Source organism: Anguilla rostrata, chromosome 10 (assembly GCF_018555375.3).
Source record: "Anguilla rostrata isolate EN2019 chromosome 10, ASM1855537v3, whole genome shotgun sequence".
In the NCBI taxonomy this organism is placed as follows: domain Eukaryota; kingdom Metazoa; phylum Chordata; class Actinopteri; order Anguilliformes; family Anguillidae; genus Anguilla; species Anguilla rostrata.
The window spans coordinates 16,764,328-16,782,038 of NC_057942.1; the positions used below are offsets into that span (position 1 = coordinate 16,764,328).

Below are 17,711 nucleotides of genomic sequence, written 5' to 3' on the forward strand. Positions count from 1 at the left end.
GGGTGAGCCAAGGGGATTTTTGTAGTGGGATCTATTTCACATCCCACTCCCACCCCACAGATCTCCAGTGAAGAGATATTTAGTGCGGTTGTCCTCAATTACCTTCACCTTCCTCCTCATTCTCAATGAGGAACGATTAAACTTTCCCAGCGGCTGTCACATGTTTCTTTTCCCCCATTCCACATGGTGGTAAACTATTATGGTCCAGCTACTTTAATGGCTCAGAAGGAAATGGAATTTAAAAAAGAAATACAAACATGAGGTAGTGATTAATTTTTTTCAAACAAAGGTAATGATTTTTACCCTAACGTAGTCTTTCAATTTGTTCTCCAAAAAGGGAAAAACCTTCTCCAGTAATCTTGTTGGATATCAACCCAAATGGTTTATGGTGCATTATAATTAGTAAGTGCCATTTAGTAACCATTAGGGAATAAATCATTTTAATTGCCTTCTTAACTGACCAGATGTTCAATCAATTTCCTAAGTGGTTCATTGCCAGGTTAGGTGACTGGCACCAGTGTAATGGGTATAAAATCATTGTACATACATACTCTGCAAGGAAGTGGGTCCTGAGGGTCTACTTAGTGGGTTCTTTCATTAAGGTATAATCAGTCCTGTAGGATTAGCTATTAGCTGTGTCCCCACACACCCCCACCACTGTGTGGGTACAGTGCATTTTTTTCTCTTTCCTCCACTTCTCTTGCAAAATTAGAGTGGTTTCCTTCAAACGTGTTTCAGACCCTGTTTCGCCATTTCTATGATTGCACCAACCTTTCAGTCAGAACCCTCTGCCACCCCCTCATGGGCACGCTGGCATTTGGACAAAAAGGCCAGTCACGCATGATTACTTCAACAACAAACAAAAAAAAAAAAACAGATGAAAAAAAAATAGTCCAGTGTTACAGCTCCGCTCACCTAGAACCTGCACCACATTCTGCTGTAGACAACTCCAAACCTTAAGCATAACACGAGGCCAGAATGACCCGACAAATGAACACTCAATCTCACTGCAAAAAGAACAACAAAAGTTTTGGATACAGTGATGCCATTACGGTGAGCGAACGGTTGTCTCAGGTGTCCTCAGGTCTGTTTATAGTCACATTATGCCCAACTCTTGACTGGACTGCCAGAGGTCTGTACAGGCAGTGAAGACTGAACTGCAGAGCCACACACCACCAACAACAATGAACAAAACCCATTTAAAGGAATTCCAGTCCTTATTGCAAGGCTAACTCCAGCCTCATTGTGTTAAGGTCAACGATAAACAACTGATACCCTGAAGAGACCTGAATAAAGAAAGAGGAAAGTTGACCTGGCATAGCAATACAGTATTTCTCTAGAAGCTTCCTTCAGATGAGATGTGGACAGCACAGATATTTACGGCCAACAGGGCTCTCACTTGAGTTCACAGACAGGAGTCTGTCCTTGATTCCTTGCGAAAAACAAACCGCTTTTCCTGAAGTGCACTTCTAAGGGAATTCTAATGGAGTTGCACCTGAACTCCTGCCAGAAAAACAACCCCCATCCCTGTCAGCCCCTCACCATGCCATGTGCACCACAAATATGAACACATGCGTATGTGTTCTGGATGGGGGAGGGCGATAATCCAGCGGTCCAGTCCTTTCTAGCATGTGTTGCACATGTGTCTCCAGCGCACCACAGCAGAACCAGGTACAGCGGTAACACGTCAGCGTGGCTGTAGGGCGCGTAACTGCTGAAGATGAGGTCACTTTGAATGCGCCAGCGCAGGTGCAAACCAGCACAGTTACAGACAAAGATGCTCCCTGCACAGGAAATGGGTGGTAAGCCTTCCTCTGGTGACTGCAAAGAGTATGCTGCTGAGCAAAATTTTAAAATGTACAAAATCGCCTGGTTTCATTCAACTGTTGTGCATAACTTTGATGGCAGAATGAAGTGAAATGCATTCTTGTGATCGCTGAACATTGCCAAACTGTGTTTGTGAAGTTAAAAAAATAACTCTTGCATTTAATTGTGAGCCAAGGACAATCGGGAGTTTTATTTGCTATAGTAAAGCTGTGTTTCATCCATGAAAAAATCGGTTACAAAAAGGGAAGGGTTAGTACTAGCCTCCTCACAGGCCACAATGTAAATTTCTCTTAAAAAAACATTTTATTTATAACAATACTAATTAAAGATATTGGGGCTAATATCTTTATTTAGTATTTCGCTTATCTTTACATTATTGCACTGACCATAAGCCAGTATAAATGGAGTCAATTTTCCACCTAAAAATAAATGTAAACAAGTGTGTGATCTTTGTCTCGAGCTAGAGCATCAGGAATGATGTCACTACTGCATGCAATTAGTGGAGCAGCATGAATAGGTAGTGGTTTCAGTTATTTCCGATGAAAAAACAGAGAAACCAGTTTCCATCTATCAATCCGACATTTAGAATAGAATAGAATAGCTATTTTTCCCAAAGGGAGCATCAGCTGAAGTAGCTGGCATACAATAAATAAAAAACAATGAACATACATTACGAAATAAAACTTCTGTTAGAGGTAACTAAATGACATTACTGTTATTACAAATTAGAAATTAAGAATTCTACTAGGAATTTCTTGTAAGGGGCACAAATTATATTGGATCATAAATTGTACAAAGCAAACTCATATCCCCAACTCAAGTGTATTTTGTCATTTCTCATGATTCCATTTCTTGGTAATACAGGGTTTTTGCAAGACAACAACAAAATATTCACGGAAACTGCATGTAAAAATGTTTATGTTTGAACAAAAGCAGGTTAGCTGCAGGGTAAGAATTGAACAAAGATGCAGTACATTATTAGTGTTCCAGGAGGACACTAAAACAGCTCAAAGATTCAAATTATCCAAATACCTCATTCATTAACACGAGCAGCAACACTGACATTTTGCATTTTGAAAAGCAATGAAATTTGGAGCAGAACTGAGAAAAGCAACTATAAGAAAAATTCCATTCATATTAATCAATTGTTACAAAGCCTTATGACCACTGATCCCTAAGTGGATATAGAATAATGTCAACAAGTGAGACTTTACCCTCCTTTCAACTCAATGTCAATACCAATATCTGTGTTTGTTCTGTAAGATGGATGGGGTTTATCCCAGGGAAGTTGGTAATGAGCCCTTAGACTGTATATATCATGATCCCACCTGGGCCGACCTGGAAGCATGGCGGTCCTCAGACATGGACATACGGATACGGGGGCCTCCAGCTGGGTGTTGGGTGGGGGGGTGCGCTCTGTACAGTATCCCTTTCTCTGGTTTACATTTACATTTGACGTTTTACCCATTTAGCAGACGCTCTTATCCAGAACGACTTACAGAGATCACATTCTTTGCGTATAATCCGTTTATACAGCCGGATGTTTACTGAAGCAGTTCAGATCAAGTGCCTTGCTCTAAAGTGCAACTGCAGTGCCCCACCTGGGAATTCAGCCCTCGTTCTTGGAGTTCCAAGCCCAGTTTTCTAATAGTTTCAGTACACAGCCATCCTGTTAAGGACCCCATTTCTGGGTAAATGGATGAGCGCGAAGTTGAGAGTGAAGTTATGCACTGAAGTAGAGTAGGTGGGTGTTGGGGTTGGAGGAGGCAGAGTTAGCCTATTGGCACCGGAGATGGGTTTGGTTTTTGAGGCCAGTTCCGACAATGAGCTCTGAATTGGTGTTCCTTCCCAGTATGTGAACAATCTGAGAGTGCAATGACAGGAGTTCTGTGAAGTCCCTTTTGGAACATGCCACCGAGGGGGTTTGGGACAGAGGAAAGCAATAACACCACCATGACCTTGTCTACCTTCCATCACCACTGGATTTAAACCCTGAAAAATTCAGAGAGAAACCTGGAAGAATACCTCCAGAGACTTCAAATGCGAATGCCGAGTCCTTAAAATATCCAGTGACTGGATTCCATCTTGCTCAGAAGTAGGGGGGCAAGTCAGATGTGACTGCAATAAATTACTGGGAAATAGAAAAACAGATGTCTAGTCTGAAGCCATGGGCACTACATTATGGTGAATTTGGAGGAACTGCTAGGACAGTGGGTTATGCAACTGATTACCATACAGGTGCTACAAACTTACGTACCACATTAAACATCAAATGGGGCAGAGAGACACAACAGCTAGAAAAGGATAGGTTCAAACTGAGGGTAGACCCTTCCTAACCTGTACACACTGATCACGTTGAACACAGGTAGAAAATAATGAATATAGACTGAACACAGACTAAAATAGCCTGCACACTAGACTGAGTACAGCCAGCACATAGACTGAATATAGCCCGAACAAACCTTAGCAATGTTATGTGAGCTGGGGGCACAAAGCCAGATCAGAGGAATTATCAAGGGAGTTTAAAATTCAGGAGACAGACTCAGAGACCCAGAGGAACAAGGGAGGATCAGAGGAACACCTTGAGCCCATGTGCAGAATAGAGAGATAGAGAGGCATGGACAGTGAAAAATAGGGAGAGAAGAATGAGCAAAGGGAGCATAGCAGCACCTTGAGCCCATGTGCTCATAGAGAAATAAAGAGGGAGAGCCACTCTGAGAAAAGAGAAGGCAACATTAAAGACTTGCATTACCTTGCAAGGCTTCATGGATATTTATCTGTTGTCCCCTGAACCTACAGCCATTGTGTGGAAGTGTTTCCCAGACACCCTCTTCCTGGCTGAAGTTTTCCCCCTGTCTGACTACGGGTATTCTTTGTTTTGTTCCGAATGGAAAACAGATTGTCCATTGTAAAAGCGTGCTACAACCATTGTGGACCGGTTGATTGATTGGTTGGTGAAGTGATTGATCACAGCACCTTGCATCCACATGCTGGAAAAAGAGTTTGAAAAAGAGATGGCTTTTCCTCTTCCGCACCTGCCACATAAACACGTGCACATACAGAATTTAGTTTTACTCTAGAGGAACCACAGCATTTAAAATACAGGTGGGCAAGGAGGGCCTGATCTTTTTCCAGTTTTTCCTGCCAACTTTTTGCCTTAATTACAGCACTAAATTAGCCACAGCACTTACGCCATCTGACATTTTAGCTACATTTCTTGATAAGCACATGAATGGCAACCAAAAACTATTCTTGTGTCCCTATATGAAGTAATTTACTGTGATCTAATCTACGAGCGAGCCAGTGTTGGTGAGGACAGGCAATCAGCTCCTTTGGCCATTGTAATTGGTTGAAAAAAAACATGCATACACACTGGCTCTCCAGGACCGGAATATCTCACCCCTGATTTAAAATGACAGTTCACTTTCTGGGATTTTATGATTTACTTCAGTTTTAGTGTGAACTGGATGGTGAGAGTCTGGTATTAACAGGTATCCAGGATGAACGGGTGTGGGACTGTGGCCACACTGAGCCAGAGGGACTGTGGTGAGTGAGATTCCATTTGACCAAAAGCAGTGGTCTGACCAAGGAACTCAAAGCACAATTTGCTCGACAACCTAATTTTGGTAGTAAGAAGTAATAGCAAGTCCAAGTTGCATGAAGGAGCTGCATTGCTGTGCGTGGCATTCAGTTGAAAAGAGAAAATTTCTGTACTGACTCTCAGGTCTACAACACAACATTAGTCCCTTCATGGTTGTGAAATATCACTGGTGGTTCAGTTGGCTGAAGTCACATTCCCTCTTCCTAAATTATATTTCTAACATATATTGGGGAGTCATCATGTTCACCCCCTCCCCCCAGGTAAATTTCAGGACCACTGGGATAGAGGCACTCTCAGCTCCTAATGTGCCAGAATGCTCAGGGAGGACATGAAAAACTACAGGGTGCTAACATCTGCGAGCATACATTTCTGATTCCCTCTGATTGACTCCACCCGTCTTCCTTCCCAAAACAGTTTCTCTGAGTATTAAAATGGTGTGCCTTTGTTTTATTACTCCATGGTCACCCCTGAAACTGCACACCAGAGTAAAGAAAAGTGACCCACACCACCACAAACTGGTGATTGGCAGACTGTGCTGATTTTCCTTAATTAAGGATTAGATTTCTGTTGCACAAAGAGCTCCTATGGTCCAGTATTTAATACAGTCTCTCTTATTCAGTTTCACAGTGTCAAATCTGGCCCTTTTTTGGCTGGCACTCTGGCTGTATTAGTTTCCTATTAAATGCTCAATTAGCTCCCAGACACAAGCGCGGGTTTCACTTGTATCATGGAGTGTTGGCTGATGCCACAGACTCCAGGGGGAGGGCAACAAAGGGCACACAAAGGGAAAACCCCACCCCACCCTAACTGCACTTCTGCCCCTCCCACACACACCTAGATGCGCCATGCATGTGTGTGTATCACCAGGGAAGATACCCAGCGTCTACTGATGTCTATGGCTTGCAGACTTCAGACAGTAAACAAATGCAAAGGATTTGCAACCAACTACTAAATATGATGACTTTATTTCAGAATATTTTAATTTGTCCAATTAAATTTGCTTCCCTAAAATGAAGGGACTATGTTTAAAAGAGGCTGTAATTTCTGCACAGATCACCTGATATGGATATAAAAGCTGGCAGTGTCCACTTTAACCTCAAATTTTATTTCATATTCAATGTACTGGAGAACAGAGCCAAAAAAATAAAAATTGCATCACTGTCCCAATAATTTTGCATTTAACTCTATATTCTTACTGTGTATTTAAAATGCTTTTTGAGTAAGGGTATGAAGTGTTGAAAGCATTTGTTCTACAGGTTGTGTGGATCTTTGTGAGCAAAACATGCTCAGCTGTCAGCCATTCAATGCTGTGACTTTCTTGTTGAATGGCTGTTTAAGTGCTTGTCTTGGACTAGCACTTGGATGGTAGCCCAAGCTAGCTGAGAAAAAATGAAGACACTGCAGGGAATGGTGTTGGCAGCCAACAGGAAGTGAATCTTCCCTCTGAAACAAGCAGAAAAACCACTGCTCATTGCAGTGACAGGCACATTGTACTTAAGGAGATGTGTTGCAGATGAAATGCCGAACTTAGGTCCCTGTGATGTCTACTTATTGCAAAGATTGGCTTCTCTGGTCTCCTGGTCAAATTCCCAACAGCTGGCTCATTTATCCCATCTCTCTTCACCATACCTACGGAGAGTGCTCAGGAAAAAGACAATGGACATTCATCACCCTGGAATGGTGGTTGATATTCAATTCATTCTTCCTCATTGTACACTATATTACAGACATGAAAATGCTACACAGGCAGTATGTGAGTATTGCTACTAATATACTAATATTACTATTACATTCATCCACCAAGCTTATCACAAGTTGGCAGGAAAGAGCATAGGATATTCAGTTATCTTTCCATTAGACTTAAACAATGAATGAGACACGTAATAAAAGATAACAATTATACTCTGTGGACCACAGTTCTAGAATATTGTTTTGACATATAAATATTTTTTATCAGTTTTCAATTTCCACAGATGTGTTTGCATTTGAATATTTTCCCCCCAGGCACCTAGTACCTCTGAACTATGATTGAATAGCGTTCCAAGAAAAACGGCTCAGCAAGATGAGCATCATGGGAAAGCTTGCAGCCACAGTGAATCAACTGCTATAGGGCATAGGGCAGGGATTCACTTCTCTCCTCTCCCTGTGCCCCCATGATACACACAAGGCGAGTGGTAAGGCCGTAATCTCCAGGGGAAGATTGCAGGGAATCTGCCCAGACTCACGCACACTACAGCGATCATAGGAAGTCCGACTGTAGAGCACTGCGCTCACGCGACGGAGCTGATGAAACACAGCCAGGCCCACCCCCCTTTTGAACTCCCCCATGAAGAGACAGTCTGGTCCCCCCCCCCACCCTCTCTGATCAGTCAGCAGGCTCAGAGCCCACTGGCCTGGCATCTGCATGGTCTGTGGATGACCCCATAAATTCACAACATGGGGTCACAAAATTCACAACATCTTATCGTCTATCAAGTGACAAAAGCCATGTACCCATCCCATCTCTAAACCAAACTTTGACCAGTTTAAAAAGATTACAGCAAAGCAGTCACTTCCTTTGACACCCTGCCACACCATTGCCATACAGCTCTCCTACATGACAGTCCAGCTTGGTATGATTCTTGCGGCAGGTGGTAGTGGAAGTTGTTTCCGTGAAAACTGTGATTAGAGAACAAGTACAGATATGTATGCATTTGATCAAGTATCCCCACAATTCAAATTACATTTGGTCATGCAAAGGTAAGAAATTCCAAGTTGCAGTTATATAACTCAGTCTGTGCAATCTACATATTTTTGAAGGAGGGTGAAAAAGCATCTTAAAACCAAGTATGATCAGATCATGAATTAATGCAAACCAAAACCTCCTTATGAGACTTTGGAGTCTTCCACCTATTTCAGTACTTTTTCCAGCATGCATTTAATTCCATCCTTTAGTGCATCCGGAAAGGGATCACATTTGAGACAGAGACACAGGCAGCGTTCTGTCATACAGCTAAAGCCAGGCTAGTGCAGAGGGGGTAGACATGAAATAACATAAATGATTCCCTAACTGAATTAAAGACAAACAATGGCAGCCTTCAGAATTGAATATTTCTGGATATCAAGTAGAATAGTGTGCATTACTGCACATTCCACTCTTGCCCTCCTTGCTGACCTTCTGGCCAGTTATTTTATTTTCTAAGCTATATTACGTTCTTGTTTTTATTTTGTGATCACTGAGCAGCCTGTCCTTGGCTGGATGTGCTTGACACTGCCGGTCTCCACTAGGTCCTCCAGGCTTCTTCCTTGAGTTGTCTGAATCAATGTTGGGGCACGTTTGACCCCCACATTAAGGGCTTCTCTTGTAGAACAAGGAGCAGTCAAAAGACTCTCTATGGAGAGAAGAAGCAGACTCAACCCTGCAGCATGGTTCTAACCTCCATTTCACAGCAGGGTTTAAAGTGACTGCTTATCTGGCAAATCTTAAACCTATAACGACCCTCAAGCAAACCACTGTCAGCACTGGGTGGTAGGGCTTGAAAACACTCAGTTTAATATGGGAGAGAGAGTGACAGAAAGAGAGACAGAAACAGAGAAACAGGTACTGTTATACTGAATTAGAAAGAAAGAGTAAGTGAGATGAACAGTTTTATCTCTGTATTGAAATATCAGGTCCTTCAGACATGTCCCTCTCAGTTTCCTGCAGATTGCAGTGCATGCTTAATGTTCCTATTAGCTGAGCACCCATAAGCACTGAGCACAAATGTGAGATTACAACCATGTCATTATGACAACAACACTACATGAGACCATTAATCAATTCTAAACACTGAAATCATAAAATGAATCTCTATCAGCAGAATTATGCATTTTGGCATTGAAGGGGAAGTCACAACGCAGAAGATTGAGGTCAGCGATTGGCACGGTTCGGGGGGGGTCAGCAAGTTTCCTCTTACGCCATCTCAGCCAACATCTCCTGCTCCCTAGGGGAGCCCCCATATCCTGTACACACAGCGCTTTGTATAGCAGAAGCTCCAGAGCCAACGCTCGCTATATCCATCTTTATACTGTCCCTATTCTGTAGGGACAGGGAATCCTGCACAGCGCTTTCAAGATTTCAAATAAACCAATCAGACCAGAATATTTTTTCCCCCCGACTATTTTTCCCCCCCCGACTGGTCCGTAAACTTTAACTTGAAAATATCTGCATAATTTAAAAACTTCAGGACTATGAATGAAAGCCAATGAGACCAGTTAGATTGGTTTAGTCAGACATGTGATCAGATATAAATCAACATTTGATATAATCAGCAGTTTTAACTTCTTAATAGCAGTCTTTAAGACAGCGGTGACCATAAATGAATAAAATCAGTTAAGAAAATGAAAGCTTTGAAATTGCCATCTTGAATAAGCAAAAAGATGTTTTCCAGGACCTATGGAGACCGTAAACCCAAATGGCATTTTTGTGGGCATCTTCAGGACTTCGTCATGTGACATGAGCCATCTGACACCGATGGGGGCTGCCTGAAGCCGCTGACAGGAGTGAGGAACAGATCTCATGCATTCGAGCTGAAGCTAACTCTCAGAATGCACCGCACCAATAAACCCTCCAACCCATCACCAGCCTGTAAAGGCTCTGTTCATACTGAGCATGCCCACTGAGTAATTCTAACCCAATTTATTTTACGATCGCTTCTAGTGTTCGCGGAAGGGGTCAATCCACCCTATGGGGTCCAAAGAGCGGTTTACAGTTCAGTTTTAATTCTGTGGTTCTGGTTTGATCGTGCTCAGTCTCCCATGTAAATGGCCTAAAGAGAGAAGGGAACGGACATGGTTCCTTCTTCCCACACATAATTGCATCACTATTTCCATCACATTCCCAGCATTCTCCCTCCTCAAAGATATTTTTTCATTTCCCCGCTTTAAGAAGAATAATATTTAAATTTGATGGAAGTGACCTGTTCTCACTGAGCCTCTCTTTCTCTTGAAGAGTCTATTTTTTTTAATTTTTTTATGTTTTATTTTTTAAAGACCACGCCTTTGCTGTAGGGGAGAAAAGGTTAACAGTCAAGTCCTGCCATACTTTTTGCGGACAGATTCCATAGAACAATAGAAGGTTTCTTTAAATGGCCTTTAGGGAGGAGAGAAGAACACTGGTCAACACTTGCCTGAACCGCAGCCTGAGCTCGTTGACATGGGTATTAGTTCAAGAAAAAAGTGAGCAAATGTTTGTCAAAGAATAGCCACCTCAAGACTGCCTCATCTGCAGTCAACCAAATCAGTGATTCTACGCATCTTCTCATTTTACTGTGTTATTGAACAAGCTTTCCTCACCCTGAAATGCACGGAATGTAGTTCAAATAGTATGATACATGGGTGGTGAACCCAAGCCGAACCATGATGTAGCCTCAGAACAATGCTTCAGACCTACAAAAGGCGGTCAATGTGCGAGGAAGAAAGAAAGATGACCACATGACCAGGCACAGAAATGTTGCCTAATGTTGAAGACGAAACTTCACTTGAATAATCCTTATTTAATAGAAAAATATAAAAAGCAGTGTTACCTCATTAGAGTACATTACACGGAGCGGAGACGATATGCCATCGTGGACTACAATAAGAATACTCCTGTACATAATGACAGTCCGCTGTTCTTAAGGATAACTTGCAGGCACTGTGTTTTTATCATTTCATTCTACAAGAACAATGTTACAACAGGTAGAATGCATTTTACCATAAAAATCTTAAGTAGTAGCTCTCATATAGTCCAAATGCTCATACTACTATTACTGCTGCTACTTCTACAACAACAACTACTCCTACCACCACTGCCACTGCTACTACTACTACTACTAATAATAATAACAACAATAACAGAGAATTAGAAATTGATGTGTGGAATAAAAGCATAACCAGTAAATAAAAGCATTTTAAAAAGTAAATTGAATGTCACCCTTCATCCAGCTTTTGACAGCCTTTATTTGGGGCAATGGATCCCAAAGGTGCTAGATTAAGTGGGCGAAAAGGGTGGGGGGGTTTGAGTCAATGGGTTATGCTACTATGTTCCTGAACATCTCTCCCGCTCAGTCAATCAGCAAAGACACAGATAGCCTCGGTAGGGGTCTCTGACCAGAGTTTTCAGGACAGTCAGTGTTGCAAATTTGATTGTCCTGTCTTGTGGCATTCCCTGCTGGTCTGCCTGTGGTGAAGGGCAGTGTGGGGCTTTGGAATCAAAAACTGAGCAATTCACCAGACCCTTTACAGTGTGAGTGCATTTCTCCAGCTAATGGTTTTATAGCACTTCTGCGCATTTCAAAGACCTGACAGCACTTTACAGTAAGGCACTGAGGGGCAAGGGGCAAGGGGCAATTGACGAGGGGTTAAAGAAGCCCATGGGGGGTCTGAAAGCGCTTGAGAATTGTACAGTATTTTTTTATTCTGTTTATATTGTTTTAGGACAAATTCCTAAAAACACTTGATAGTTCCCATACATTTCTTTTTGGTATATATTCTTTTGTTGATATAATTTGATGCATGTGTGAGTATGGTCCATATGCCTGCAGCATGGTTTCACTTTGTGGTGGAGACCTGCCCTGTCTGAATGTCTCCAGAGGGGATTTATCCTCTGCCTAGTGGATGGAGGGGTCAACAGTGGGAGAGACGGAGGGAGGGAGAGACGGAAGGTTCCGTCATACCAGCGGGGCCTGACGCAGAACCCATGCAGCGTCAAAGGCAAAGAGGCGAGTAAAACCCCGAGCACTCCGAGAGTTGAAAGGAAAACAAATAGACGGGGATGTTTTCACAGGTGGAGCCTGACTCCATCGGGCCGTATTTCACAGGGACCCGATCGAATTGGCCCCGCCCCACCGCGTGGATACAGGAAGAGTTCTTATCGACGCTTCGCTCGTGTCCCACCGGGCTTCCGATGGACAGAGCCGAGGCTTCCCATTCTACCAGAGCAGGCAGATCTGTGAGGGTAGCTGGGGTTGGGCCGAACGTGAGAGCCCTGGCTCTCTCAGCACGGCAGGGTCAGCCCTGACTTCACGCTGACAGAAATGAAAACACTTTAGCATACATAATGAATTGGGACACGGGCATCTTGGGAAACTAATCTTGGTCTGTATGCAGGAAACGATTATCAGAGTAAAATCTACTGTGTTCTCTATGCTTCCAATATCCAATAAGAATAAATTAATTCAACTCTATAATGTTGATCCCCGATCTTATGCTAAGCAACGAAAACTTAGACACACCCAACATTCATGAACAAGAAACCCAACATTTCTTGGGGGCTACCTCATTGTCATCTTTAAACAGTTAGGGGAAACAATTCTAGTGGATCCAGTTCTACACCTCATCTCTGGAATTCCTTTCCGAACCCTGTCAGAGCAGTAGCTTCAGTTGGATCTTTTTAATCAAGATTTTTTGCGTACCTACGCCTCTTAGTTTGGACTTATAATTGACTTAATTTTCTTGTAAAGTGCTCCGGGATGTATGCATAAAGGGCACTATATAAGAATTGTGTGTATTGTAAAACAAGGTAGCACTTTATAAAGACACTGGACAGTGGAGTATTTATTAAATTGACAGTTTGTTAAAATGCTAATCACTGATTCAGAGGTGCATTAAGGTCAAATCAAGCAAATTAAATTCTCACAAAACGCACCCCACACCTTGGCTACGCTGCAAATGAATCCACCATTCGCACAGGGCAAACAATTCAGCCGCCACTGACCACAACACCTATGACACGCTCAAGTCATGTGATACTATTTGGGAGAACCCTTGTGGGTGTTCTGCATGCAGGTGAAATTTTTTATCCATTATAAATTCATCCTATAGAGCTGTTCAATTCTAGTATACACACAGCTATTGAGGGGTACTCCCTCTAAAAGATACTCAGTGGAAGTAGTGAGTTGACCATGGTGACATCTTTTACTAACTAAACAAGCATTCTGTATACAGTGGGTCCAAGCACTTTGATTCCCTAATGATACTTACTCAAAATTACTACAAGACAACTATGATTAATTCACGCAATGAAAAGAAACACAGACTGCATATATTACAGAATTATGACATCATAGCCAAATAGGTGAGTGACATAAATGTACACTGGGAAAGAACCCTTCTTGAAGGCACCACACACACACACACACACGTTTCAAGATTAGAAGAGAAACAACAGAACAAGAATGTTTAAGTGACGTTTAAACATTTATGTTTAAGTGACTTTCTGTGGCTATTTGTGGAGAACACAGACCACTGAGGAATTTAAGGGAGTTAAAAAGTACATGACAAACTTCTTGAAAAATCTGCAGCAGAACTGTATCCGAAGGGATGTAAAAACATTACTAGTTCCATTCCCAGACTTCCCCTGGAGAGACAACATGATTCATGTGGAACACACACAGGGTGAAAGTGGAGTTCAAGATTGTGGAAAAAAAAAAATAATAATAATAATGAAACCGAGAGTCGTTTCATTTTGCCTGCCAAAGATTGCTGGGCTGCAGCTCACTATCACAGTCAGTCATGTCCTGGGGCCCTCACGATGATAAGACTCAAGAATTCTTCCAATGAAAAAAGAAGTCTTGTTGAGGGTATGCTTCTTGTTTGTTAAAATAGCTTTAAGGAAAGCCTGAATTTTTAGTAGGCCCCCCTTCTCCCCTTTAATCAGAACAGTGATGGGTGTGCAAGTTATCAGACCCCCTAAGCTTCACTCTTGAGCAGCATGTTTGGTGGCAGGGCTCACTCATAACTCAAACCCAGGCACACTGCATGCAGACTTTATCCTTTTTTTACCCCAGTTTTCTTTTCTCCAAATGTGGAATCCCCGATCATAATGAAGGCTCATCTCATTGTATGAAGTGTCCTCTTCTCAACAGAGCGTGGGACTTTGTAAACGGCATTTCCGCTAACATCGATCAACACTGATGTAAAGGGCGAAGAATGTTCAGCTGGACATGGCTGCTATCTAGTTGTTTTAGCAGCCACTACAGAAATAGCCACCGCAATGCTTGTGCTGTGCTGAATTACCCCCTAGAAAGTTTTAACTACTTTAAAAAAAACATTCAATAGAAAAATATTTGCAATATTATGTGATGGGCCTCTTGCCCACTCTCTGACTCCAAGCCTGAGAGCATCTAATGTAATTCAGACTGATTTCAAACGGCCACACCATAGACAGGCATGAATGATAAGGTAACATCAAAGATGCTTTTGAAACTGCTGAGCAGCAGTGGCACTCAGAGAGAGTTCTTACATTACAGCCATTTAGCAGACACTCTTATACTGAATTGCACAGCACTTTCAGCTGCACTCTGTGCATGAAAGGTGCTATATAAATAAAGTTCATTCATTCAGAGTGACTTATATTGTATCCAATTATACAGCTGTATATATACTGGAGCAATGCAGGTTAACCTTGCTCAAGGGTACAACAGCAGTGTCCTACCGGGGAATGGAACCTCTGACCTTCAGGTTACAAGACCAGCTCCTTAGCCATTATACTGCACTGCCACCTCTCTGAGCTGTGTAACCACAGGGAATCACATGAGAGAAAAAAAGTACCAAAGCCTATTTTCTGTAGCCAGGCATGTCGAGACATAATGAGAAGCACTATGACAAATAGGCAGAATTTTGTACATCCCTGAAAATCAATCAAGCAAAAAAGGAAAAAAACTTTGCCATCTTCACCATGCTGAAATGTTGAATTCATCTGTAAAAAGAGAATGCACTTGAGTTCTTTGTCGAGATAGGCAATTACTTTTGCTTCTTTGACTGTGTTGTGCAAAATCCCCATTGCCAAAGCCGTGCTTTCTTGACCACTTTTACATTATGCAGGTTGATGAAAAACAAAAGACACACAGGGCCAGGTAGTGTACCTGTAACACTTGCAATCGAGAGACATAAATATGAATATTTATATTCTACAAAAAAATAATTTTGCTGAATGACACATCAGTGCCGCTTTTTAAAAAAAATGTACAGTATAAACCATGTTATTGTTGGAATAAAAATCTTGGACTGTTGGAATCAAAACCTTGGCAATTCCATGGGGACAATTTTATTTCAGGTATTTATCTATTTAACTGGGATACAAGCTAGATACAAGGAATACATGGAAGCGGTAGATTGGAGCGATTTCAGCCATGTGGAGCGGGGGGGGCGGGGACGGGGGGCGGGTAGGTGCAGCAGGTTGAGTAATTGAAAACTTGTGTTTGACCACAGCGGACGAGGAGCATGACGGGGAGCAGGGTGTCTCACGCCACCGGGTGAATGGGCTCCTGTGTGCGGCGGAATGCTCTGGAATGCTCACCGCGAGAGCGAGGCTGTCATCGCGTTATCATCACGGACGAACCCGACGCACGGCTCCCTCGAACCCGTCGCGCCACGTGCCCCAGAGACCCAATGGCAGAGGCGCCACCGACGTGCAGAAGTGAAATGCGCCTAATGTTTGGCCAGTTTTTTTTCTTTACAATGCTAGGTTCTGTAAATTCAGCTGTTTGCCTGCCAATATGAAACTGTAGCACACCAATAGATTATATTACATCGTTCTGTGGAAGATTCATATCGGTCCCTTTCCCCCACCTTAACTTCACAGACCATTCCAGCCTCGACCCTCTCTAGATGAATCCTCTCATCCCTCCTGATCTACATATTAATATACATTGATTAGACCTTCCAGCTAGTTTAACATGTTGGGCTATAATCTTCCCAGCCACACTGCTCTCATAGAGTCTGCTGTCCATTACCATTTCTATTATCTGTAGACTGTTGACACCGACCGGGCATCAGAGGATGGGCTCTGCATCTAAATCTGCTTTCCCCCCAAGATCACTCCCCACAGGGAGAGCTTTTCTTTCCACTGGAGAGTTTTATTACTTCACTCAGTGGGTTTTTGAGGGTCAGGCTTGGCTTTGCATAATTTTTTCTAATTCCTGTTTTTCTGTAAAGCACCTTTGTCATATCTGTAAAAAGTGCAATAGAAATGAAACTGAACTTAAGTTCATTTAAAAGATCCAGGTGGCTGCTGGCTGTACGTTATGCAAAGTGAATCGTATTCCCTGACAGGACAAAAATGAATCTTTTTCCTTGGTTTGCACAGCAGAACATCTTTATTACTGCAGGAGGTTGCCACAGCTCAAGGTTGTCCACCCTTTGCGATGTTTGCGGTAACCCACCATAACCCCTTTAAAACCAGTCACAGTCGGAGACTGAATAACGCTGTGAATAGCCGTCATCTCATGACCCCCCTATGTCAAGTTCACCTCGTTTTGTTTATGGGGCCACGGAATACTGGTATCCTCAATAGCAGGACCAGGTTTACTGCGTGTTAAAAACCCTGTAAACTTTATAGGTGTTGGCCTACAATGTTGCCAGGCAGTTTGAGAGCCTGACCCTCAGGCCCAATCTTTGGGTCAGCTTTCTTAGGGAAAACGCACGTCCTTGGCGATTAGGCCTGCCTGCCAGGCAAGAGAGTGGCAGCATTACGGCACGTCTGCCCTCATGCCCGGAATCCCCACAGCGCACTACATCACCTGTCAGCCATGGCGGCAACCATGCTAGGTCATAAAGAACCTGTCCCCCTTTGCACATATCTCAAAAGTAATTACACCTCGACACAGCCTTCAGTGATCTCCTAACTGTATGGACATACAGTCCACACGCAAGACGCTTGGAAAACATGACTGACAACAGAAATATTAAGGAAAGTGTCAAATAGGTTGACTTAAATGTCACTTGCTGATGGAATATCTGGACAGCAGATTGTTTCAGAGATAAAGTATAATAAAAGTATTTTAAAAAACAAATGGACTTCTATCTGGGGTTATTTGTCTTTATTTACTATATAAAAAGACAAAAATGTTTTTAGTTGCAGATCGTTTTCTTCATTTACGATGAGCTGAGCTCACGGTTTAGGAAACAAATCAACATCTTTCAGTGCAAAAGTAACAATCTACCGTTAAAAACATCCATGATAAAGCACAGAGCCTAAAAACATCATGTTCCAGGTATGTCTTAGGGAGAGAGTGCCAGTTCCACCATGAAGCATTTATCAAGTATCCCTTATACCAGTGGTAGCCAAACCTGTTCCTGGAGATCTACCATCCTGTAGATTTTCACTCAAACCCTAAGACGCACTCCTCATTCAACAGCTTGTTGAGCTGCTAATTAGCAGAATCAGGTGTGCCAAATTAGGGTTGAAATGAAAACCAAGATGGTGGATCTCCAGGAACAGTGTTGGTTACCACTGCCTTATAAAATGGCTGCAAAAAGGTACAGTTAAGTGTTAGGGGTTAAG

At 42.6% G+C, this 17,711-nt stretch overlaps 1 protein-coding gene across 1 annotated transcript in view; it reads right to left on the reverse strand.

Annotated features, from left to right (window-relative positions):
* Window positions 1–17,711, reverse strand: part of si:dkey-61l1.4 (collagen alpha-1(I) chain) — a 102,180-nt gene that overhangs the window by 72,177 nt on the left and 12,292 nt on the right. The gene's annotated exons all lie outside the window — the stretch shown is intronic.